The sequence below is a fragment of the Paramormyrops kingsleyae genome, chromosome 9, assembly GCF_048594095.1.
Source record: "Paramormyrops kingsleyae isolate MSU_618 chromosome 9, PKINGS_0.4, whole genome shotgun sequence".
Taxonomy (NCBI): Eukaryota; Metazoa; Chordata; class Actinopteri; order Osteoglossiformes; family Mormyridae; genus Paramormyrops; species Paramormyrops kingsleyae.
In genome coordinates, this window is record NC_132805.1 from 17,376,541 (window position 1) to 17,385,998 (window position 9,458).

The 9,458-nt window shown below is 38.3% G+C and overlaps 1 long non-coding RNA gene across 1 annotated transcript; it reads right to left on the reverse strand.

Annotated features, from left to right (window-relative positions):
* Positions 1 to 6,384: 6,384 nt before the first annotated feature.
* Positions 6,385 to 9,458, reverse strand: LOC111838298 (uncharacterized). Its single transcript, XR_011992800.1, has 7 exons — positions 8,338 to 9,458; positions 8,144 to 8,231; positions 7,803 to 7,955; positions 7,434 to 7,640; positions 7,228 to 7,315; positions 6,931 to 7,010; positions 6,385 to 6,833 (listed from the first exon to the last, which is right to left on the reverse strand). It is a non-coding gene; the product is annotated as an uncharacterized lncRNA (long non-coding RNA).

Genomic DNA, 9,458 nt, shown 5'->3' on the forward strand with positions numbered 1-9,458 from the left:
CAAGCACGTTGTCTGCGCCAGTGAGTTAGCTCTATGGAAGACCTTGAAAACATCAACCGTCAAAGGTCAGGTTTATTAAAATCTCTTTAGTATGCATACACATTTGTAAATGTAGTTTGATATAATTTGATATAGGGTATACGATGGCGTTGCAGTTAAAAGCATATTGCATTTTTAATGCTAGCAATCGTGTTTTTTAAATTATCTTTGAGAATAACTGATCATAAATATCATTAATCAGGATAAAACTACCAGTAAAATTTAGTAGTCAAGTTAGTGGAGCTGAATTAGTAAACCTTTGTACGAGCTCCATGTTTACGATACAAAGTTATCCAATTTAAATTAACACTTCTGTGCACTACTTTGCAGCCCCATTATGGAGGAAAATACTGATAATATTTTCCATTTCCTGAGAAATCGACGCATCCCTGAAGAAGAAATTACATTAACGAAGCAGCAAAAGGTATGATGTTTTGGTTAAATTGATAAGTCATTAGGAATACTGAATATGGTCCAACTAATAAAATGTGGTTTAAATAAATTAAATGACACATAACAAAAATAATAAGAATACAGTGTTTATTCAATTTTCTTAAACTTCTGTTAAAATACCTGTCCTTGTCATGTAGAACAATAAAAGTACTTCTAAACTTTTAACTAAACTTCTCTGCCCTTTCACAACTTAATATCTCTTTAAACATGCACCTACTGCAGGGACTGGCAGCATCAGTCTTGGAGGGAACTTGCAGAGTTTACCTCCATCATCTATAATTAAGGGGCAGTCACACAGGATTTGATTTCAATACCTTACATTAAATATGCAAATCTGAGAGAGTGGAAAACATAGTTCACAAAAATTGCATAAAATCATGTGACCAGCAGAAGATACATCATGACATGTCCTCATAGACAAATTTAAAGTTTAAATCTAAACTGTACCACTGCAGGAAAGTGGTGTAGATTGTTTTTACATTTTGGATTTCAGTTTTTAAAAAGACACTGTAAAGCATGATGTCATATCACTACGGTCATATCACAACATGCGTAACAAGAAATTTTGAATGCTATATTTTAGTATATATACATTTTGCCAGCACACTTAAAATTTCAGATGTTTTGACTAGGGATCCAGAACCGGATTTGTCAAATCTGAGTGACCAGATTCTACATTTGGTTCTCTTTGTTAGAAACATGGTCTTTTAGCTGTTATGAAATGGTATGATTGATATTCGTTTTCCAGAAGTTAACATGCGAGTCCCTCTCCATCCACAGATTGACAGTGTAGGATCACACATGCACATATCACAGGGCCTAAATTCCAGGTGGCCTGAGACAAGGCCGAGCCTGGTACGAGAGGCACCAAAGGGGGGTTACACACATAAACACACACACACACAGATAACAAGGGAGCCCAGCACTCCAACTTTTATTGGCCAAAGATTTAGGGACCTACAGACAAGCAGAGTGGACCTAATGGACAGGGGTCCTTCGACTTGGCACACAACCCCTTCCCCATACATTCTGCCTTACATATCACTCACCCAACAGACGAACACCCTAAATGAAGTTTCATTTAAGTTTGGTTTTTGTATACCGTGTATATTGATTTACTCACGACTACTAGTCTCAATATACAGATAGGTTATGTTTGTATGTGTCCTTAGACAATCTTAGTGTTTTGTGTGCCACCCTTATAACCATGTTCACGGAGTATCACCTATTTTACCCCTTTGCACTTGAACACATATAAATTTAAATAAATAGATAGGTATAGCTACCATTGTATATATGTTCTCATGGTATACCAGAAGAATCTGGAAAGTAAGAGTAACCAATATGTCCTAACTTTTAAAGAGTCTTCTTTGTTAAACCCCCCCCCTTCTCTTCCAACATTCCTTTGTGGTCCTTATCTGATCTTGGTGGACCGTCACCAAGTTTCTGTGTTCTAACATACTATATTAAAAAGAGCTGAATTAAGGTGTACATTATCCATTCTGGAGAAGATGAATTGGCATAAGCCACACCAAACAAAATATGTTGTTTCCAGATGTGCAACTTATATTAATATTACCACAAACTAACGGCCACGCCTATCTATGGATAAGATGTGCTGTTTGGAATATGAATATTTGATGTAATATCTGCACAAAATGTAACATCTGTTGAGGTGCAACCCAAAACACCTGTATCCTATACTGATGTGAATCAGTCACATAGATAAAATAATTAATTGTTTAATCAATTAATACAGATGATATGAGGTATGTACCTGTGAAGCTGGTATGGCATGTTTGGTATCAAACTGATTGTTAATCACCCCTGATTCCAAATCTGGTCAGTGATTACCATAAAAGTGGATGTATCAAAAGTTATAACAGCTTAATGAAAATCATTAGTAAAGGGAGAATCAGTCAAGTCATAAATCCTAAAAGGACTGATACAGACCCCCTTCCAAAAGCCCGCCAAATGGATGGCCAGCCATTGGGCCAGGAGTCGAATTCCTGGTCATCCCCATTCATGAACTTTACAGCATAAAAATCCTGGCACCTCAGAACAAAGGCGAGCAGAACAACCGCCAGCGGGCAGAGAATAACCGCCAGCCCGAAGGAGAACATCAGCCGGGGCAAACAGATCATCAAGCGCAGAAAAGACCATCAGCCCGGGAGAAGAGAAGCCCACAAGAACCCTCCGGTGAAGGCCCAGGTGAACAGAGAACAGCACCCAAGACAAAGCTTCACCAGGAGAGAGAATCTAAAGGGACTCCACTCCACTGCTCCAAACGCCGCGCCTTCCTGAGTGCCATCAGCTCAGCAGCTCTGCCATCAACTGCCAAGACCGCCCCCCCACTCTTCAACCAAGTAAACCAACTTCCTTTCATTCTAACAACTTAAGCTGTTCTGTTAACCTGCTATAAGACTTTAGGGTTCCACAAACTGTGCTTGCTTTGCAGAACAGTATTTCCCATTTAAGGTTACTCATTTAAATCCGGTCATTGCATTTTCATAATTACATCGTTTGTTTTATTCCGTTCTTTCGTGTTTGTTGTTTGTCTTAGGTGTAATGTCTGTCTTATGTTAGTTGTAGTGTTAGCTAGGAATAAATGCATGTCTTTTACACAACTTCAGCCTCCGTCATTGAGTACTCACACTAAGTTCCTGCCTCTGTGCGATCTTGCTACACGCTCTGAACCTCAAACTCGCCTGAAACATCGCAAGACTCTCTCTCATCGGCCGTGAGGGGAGCTTTGCTACCAATCGTTTACATTACCTGATGATGCAGCTCGCTGGATGAGCCTTCTAACCTAGGTTATAAGTGATATTGGTAATTAGTCAATCCCGTTTAAGTCTCACATTAACAGACTTACGGGGATACTTCAATTGAGTTTGGAGGAGCCGACCATTCGGCATAACAATTGGTTAATGATCAGTATTAAATAATACTTAATTAAACTTTAATTAATTTCAAACATATTGGTGGAGATATTAAAAATTACCTGAGCTAATAATTCCTACAACAGAGAAGTCATCCTACTTATGGACGATGCAGACCTGGCAAAGTACCTTCCCTCATATGGAGACAGGATTGCCCTGATACATTTTTGCAGGCGTCAGACCCCTTCTGCAAAGTGAAAGCTGGGTCTTTTCGAGAAACTGAGAGAGAAAATGAAGCTTAGGAAGGTAAATGGGGATGAACAGGAGCCACAAACATCAAACAAAAAAGCAAGCTGCAAAGCAAAATCATGCAAACTAAATATTGAAATTGGGTGGATTCACAATGAAAATGGTGTAATAAAACAGGTTAGAGCAAAGCAAGGTGGGGGGACCAGAAAACTGCAGATTAACACTGAGGCAAGATATGATGATATACTAAAAGAAGGAAAGGCATTATTCTTTCAGAATGGAAACTCCACCAAAGGCAAAGAGTCTGATTTTGAATTCGAAGTTTGGGATTTCAAGCAAAATCAACTTCCCATGGATGTCTCGGTTGAAATGATTTAGAACACTGTCAAACTCCCAATTTTACATTTCTATATAGCAACTCGTCCAATATTGAGCTTGACTGAGGAGTCTAGTGATGAACCTGACCAGGCTGGTGACATATCTGATTGATTCAACAAAAGTTGATGACTGTTCTTAGAATGAAAACAAGCAACTAGAGATATATGAGCTTGTGGACACTGTTCCTGATGTTTTTTTCATTTCTGATGAAGAAGTTCCTCATTCCTCAGAAGACCATCATGCAGGCATGGTATTCAATGTCAGCAGTGACCCAGAGATCACATTTGGTCCACAACAGCCTACTGAGGAAGATTTTCTCAGTGACACAGTGATCCATGACCCTTGTGACTCACCACAAAATGTTCCTAATGATTTACAGAACAGGAATTTGACCATACACTATTCACATAGCTTCAACAACATGATTGAGGCATTTTCTGATCATGAGATTGTCACCCAGTCCTTGACAGTAAAACGTATACTTCCCAACAACTCAGAGGAAGGTAGTGGGTCAGGTGTCCTCTGTGATGTGTACAGTAACTTCTGGTCTGATTTCTATGAACACTGCACCATCGGAACATCTGTAAAAGTGCCTTTCCTCAGGCATGACTTGTAAAGACTACAAATACATGCCCATCAAGATTGCTCAACCATTGGTTGAGGAAATGCTGCTTGGGGTTGCATATACAGACCTGAAGGCAACATTCCTGAAGTTTGTCAGCTGCCAGGAGCGAGATGTTCTCAATCAAGCACTCAACGACTTTTCCTCTGTCGACATGGATGAGCTTTTGGAGATCATGAACACTTACAGTATGAGTGCAGGAGGAGGGTCACTGCTTCCACTCTACCAGGAATAATTGATGAAATTGCTCACAAGGAACTCATTCAGAAACCAATGTTCGTTATTGACTGCTTGAGGGAGGTCACAAAAGACCTGATCTCTTTAAACTGTGAAGAAATTCAACAGCTATACAAAGACTTGAAACCAACACCAAAAAAGGTGACTGGGCTGTTGAAGTTCCTATCAGAAATGTCAGAAAATCAAACAGAGGTTGCCAATCACTTGAAAAGGTACATCAGGGAAACTGACGAAGATAAACTCAGCAGATTTTTGAGATTCTGTACTGGTTCCGATTTGGTGGTTACAGAGGCCATTCAGGTAGCGTTCACCATCCAGACAGATTTTACTAGAAGGCCAATTGGACATACCTGTGGAATGGTCCTAGAACTGTCTGACTCCTATGATAATTTCCCACAGTTCCGTGCTGAATTTAACTGTGTTCTGGAAAGTAACATCTGGGTCATGGACATTGTGTAGCTGCATAATTTTCTAAACACACACATCACACACTGACACACACCCACACACACACCTTCAATGACTGTAAATACAGAATTCTGAACAAATAGTTTCAAACTTGAAAACATAAGGTTGAATGTATTACACTGAAGCTTTGCATATGATAACTGGAAATACACTGTATGTGTTGTGCTTACATCTTAGGTTTATATATTGATTCAAAATTCTATACCCATTGAATTTCTGAACAAAAAAAGAAGGTATCAAATTTAAGATAAAGAATTGGAACACTGTCTTTACATACAACTTATGTTGTGTTTTCATTATGTTTAAATACTGACTTATATTTCAATACTCACTTAATGTAAGAAAACCATACTTGAAAATGTATCTTAAAAATGTACACTTGAAAAGTTATTTGATATTGAGAACTGCTGGAAATATTGCATATATTCTTAGTTTAAATGTTAAAATACATTTTTATGTTGTGTTTACATTATGTTTAAATATTGATTTATTTTTCTTTACTCACAGAATGTAGTATTCAGAAAAAAACAGATTTATACTTGAAATGGTATACTTGAAAAGTTATTTGAGATCAAGCTTTGGAGTGACACAGCACGTACTGTAATACAAAAAAACCGTTGGAGGTTTTACAGATATTCTTTGTGTACATACATTGTTTAGTTTCCATGTTTTGTTTACATATAGGTTTATATGCTAATATGTTATAAAATGTTCAAGTACAGTTGAGGGTAAGTAACACTTCAAAAGAGACATCAGAGGGTTCTTTGCAAGTTTTTTGAAATGCTTCATGCAGTCATCACATAAAGTTGTGAGGGCTTCATATGCTTGTTACTCATGTTTTCATGATGTTTTGAAAATGTAAAACATTTTGCATGTATTATATTGATTATGGCTAGTTACTGGTGTGCTGTAATTTCTTGTTTGTATAAGCATACACCATAACTGTTTTATTATACTGTTTTTCTTTAATAAATAAAAATTAATATTTATTATTCTTACACAGCTCAAAAAACTGTGTATTAGCATAACACTTATTGTAATACAGTCACTAGTCTAATATACTCTAGGTCTGAGTTCAAATTTAACTATTCTTTCATTAATATGCAAACATCTAAAGCTTTTCTTTCTAGATATTCTCTAGTATCTCAATTCTTAACTGAGTGTACAGTTCAGCTCATGTGCATGTATAAGCCCAATATGCTGCAGTAGCGTGACTCCTGCCCCTTAAATTCCAGGTGGCCTGAGACCAGGCCTAGCCTGGTATGAGGTAAACATTAGCCTAGGCACCAAAGGGGGGTTAGTGACCCCCCCCCCCCCACACACACACACACACACACACAGATAACAAGGGAGGCCAGCACTGCGAGGACACCCTCCTCAAGACTTTGTGCTCTGCAAACCGACAACCCATCCACCTTGATAACTGCAGAGACTCTTCCTGTGAACAGAGACCTCCAGATTGTGACATCCTCCTCCTGGATAGTTGGATATGGTGATGTTGGCTCAGCCTAAAAAGGTAATAAATCAGTTTTACAGCAATAACACATGTAATGTGAAACTGTGACATTAAACGAATAAATTACAGAAAATAAGATACATGCTTACCTCCCCAAGAATGATGTAATTCTCAAGTTTCTCCCTGAACAGGATTGGCAACAGTAGGATAGCAGAATTGAAATCAATCCCTGAAAGTTCATTTAAAACAGAGGAAAGAATAAATTAAGTATATTTATAGTGTGCTTTGATTGGGTTGGATTAACAAACACTCTGGACACTTTAGGTCGACATAATGATTAACAGATGGAACAAAACATTTGATTTACTGTTACAGATAAAAAGGAAACCTGCAGGGCATGTTATTTTGTTTCTTCAGTGATAATACTAGCAACTTTGTACACTTACGAGGTACATCTTCAGCAAGGGCCAACTCTCTCTCTTCACTTATTAAAGTTGCAAAGGAAGATTTCTTTTTAGCCACTTATTGAAAAAGCTGCAATAGGAAAACCACAAACAGGTTATGTTACACAAAATCTATGATAAATGTAAACTGTTATAGAAATGATAGATTAACCCTTAAGTTAAATTTCAAGAAAGCAGGGTATACAAACCCCAGATGGATTCTGTAGGAATGGATATTTGTTGATGGTATCATGGAGCATCATCCCATTGGCAATTTCCTGCCTCCTCCAGGCAAATGTCCTATGCATACGGTCCTCCACAATGTGCACATCTGGATGTGTCTTTCGATATTGATCCTGCAGGACCTTTACATGTCTCTCTACTGAGGTAGCATCCTCCCCAACAATAGATATCTCCTGTCATGCAGAGAGCAAGAGATATCATGCAGAAGTCTGGTGCCACTGCTAAGTAAAACACTGTCAACAGATTGTCAAAAGCTTAAATTTATGCTCTACTGTTAAGATTAGGGGAAAAAATTCATCTAAACCATTCTTTAAGAACTGTCTTCTCATTATCACCGATTTCTTTCTTCGCTTGCAAGCATTTTCTTCATGTTGCTGGAACTTTTTGGCATGTCCAAACTTCCTCTTCATTCTTTGTAACTCTTCCACATCAATTAGTGGTTTGCGTTCATATTTAAACTTTCGTCTTAGTGACACGTGCCAAGTATGCTGCGAAAAAGTAAGATGTAGTACCCGGATATAATTCAAGCAGTATTTAAGACACCAAATGACAAAGTGTCTTAGCAGATAAATATGTAGTGGGCAACCAAAATATTATGCAGGGACCAGAATTTACATTTAACATTGTAATTTATTACAATCCTTTTGTCAAAATAAGTTACCAAAGCAAAACTCACATAACCATTCCCGTCTTTGTCCTTTAAGAAAGGGTACTTCAAAATCAGTGCCTTGCATACACGCACATACTCATCACTGCTGAGAAACCTATGGCAATGGTGAAAAAAAGCATATCTGTAAAAGGTCAGAGGCTAATTAAACTGTAATAAAACAAAATTTTAATTAAAAGCACTAAGCCAGTTGGTGCACTTACAGTTTGTACTGAACCATGCTTTCATAGAGTGTTCTAACAATTTTGCTGCAATCTGACTGCTCAATCAAACAAGCCTGCTTTTAGTCCAATGTTGTCTGAACATCTCTTGGAAACTTAGGAATTATAAAAACTGCAGGAAAGGGTGCTGATTGGGTGGCTTGACTGTGTATGTGGAAGGGGGGGAATGCATACACACTTCAATTAAAGAATTTCTTTTTTGAACGTTTTAATTCTACATTTATACATAGCTGAGGTGACAATACTATTCAGGTGAGTAATGACATTTTGAGACATCACAATACTACATACTAGGGCTGCACGATATATCATTTCAGCATCGTCATCGCAATGTACGCACGTGCAATAGTCACATCGCAGGATGTGCGATGTTAAGTAACGCAAATTAAATTAAGCGGCGTGGACAACGCTTTTTGTGTTTTTGCTGAACTAACAAATGTCACACTGTTCTTATTCTTAAACAATCCACAAAAGTCTGTCTAACATAATTTAAATCAATTTAAAGGTTTTTGTATACGGAGTCGACACGCAGCTTTGCACCGGCAGCTAACAAACATGTCGATCACAGAACGAACCACCAAGCACAAACATTCTAACCAATTAACCCAGCGTTATTTTGTCACTCATGTTAACTCTCATATGCGATAAGCTTCCATAGTTTAATGCTCATGGTCTGTTTAGTACTGATTAAGTTATCATTACCATTATATTTGGGCTAAATCAGGTCAATCTTTCTAGAATGATTAATTATACCAATAGAGCAGCGGTCACTAACAGGCGGACCACGCCGGACCCAGACGCAGAAGCTGTCCCATACGGACCTGGACCGATAGCCAAAACAGAAAGTTATGATTTAAAACCTGATGGGGCTCTTCTATTTTAACCGCCACAGCTTTTGTAGTCTTTTCGGTAGTGGTTTAGCACTAGAACTGCCGCTTCCCACACCAATGCACGTCAAACGCCTTTAACTGCGAAGCGTAGTTCGGCGTATGCAGCCCTTTGTCTGCGCTAATGTGCCATTAGTGTTAATAACAGCAGCAAAGCGACCAAAAAGCCGTAATGTTCCTAACAGAGTGGCTGCTTAATAACAGCAGTGAAGCGAA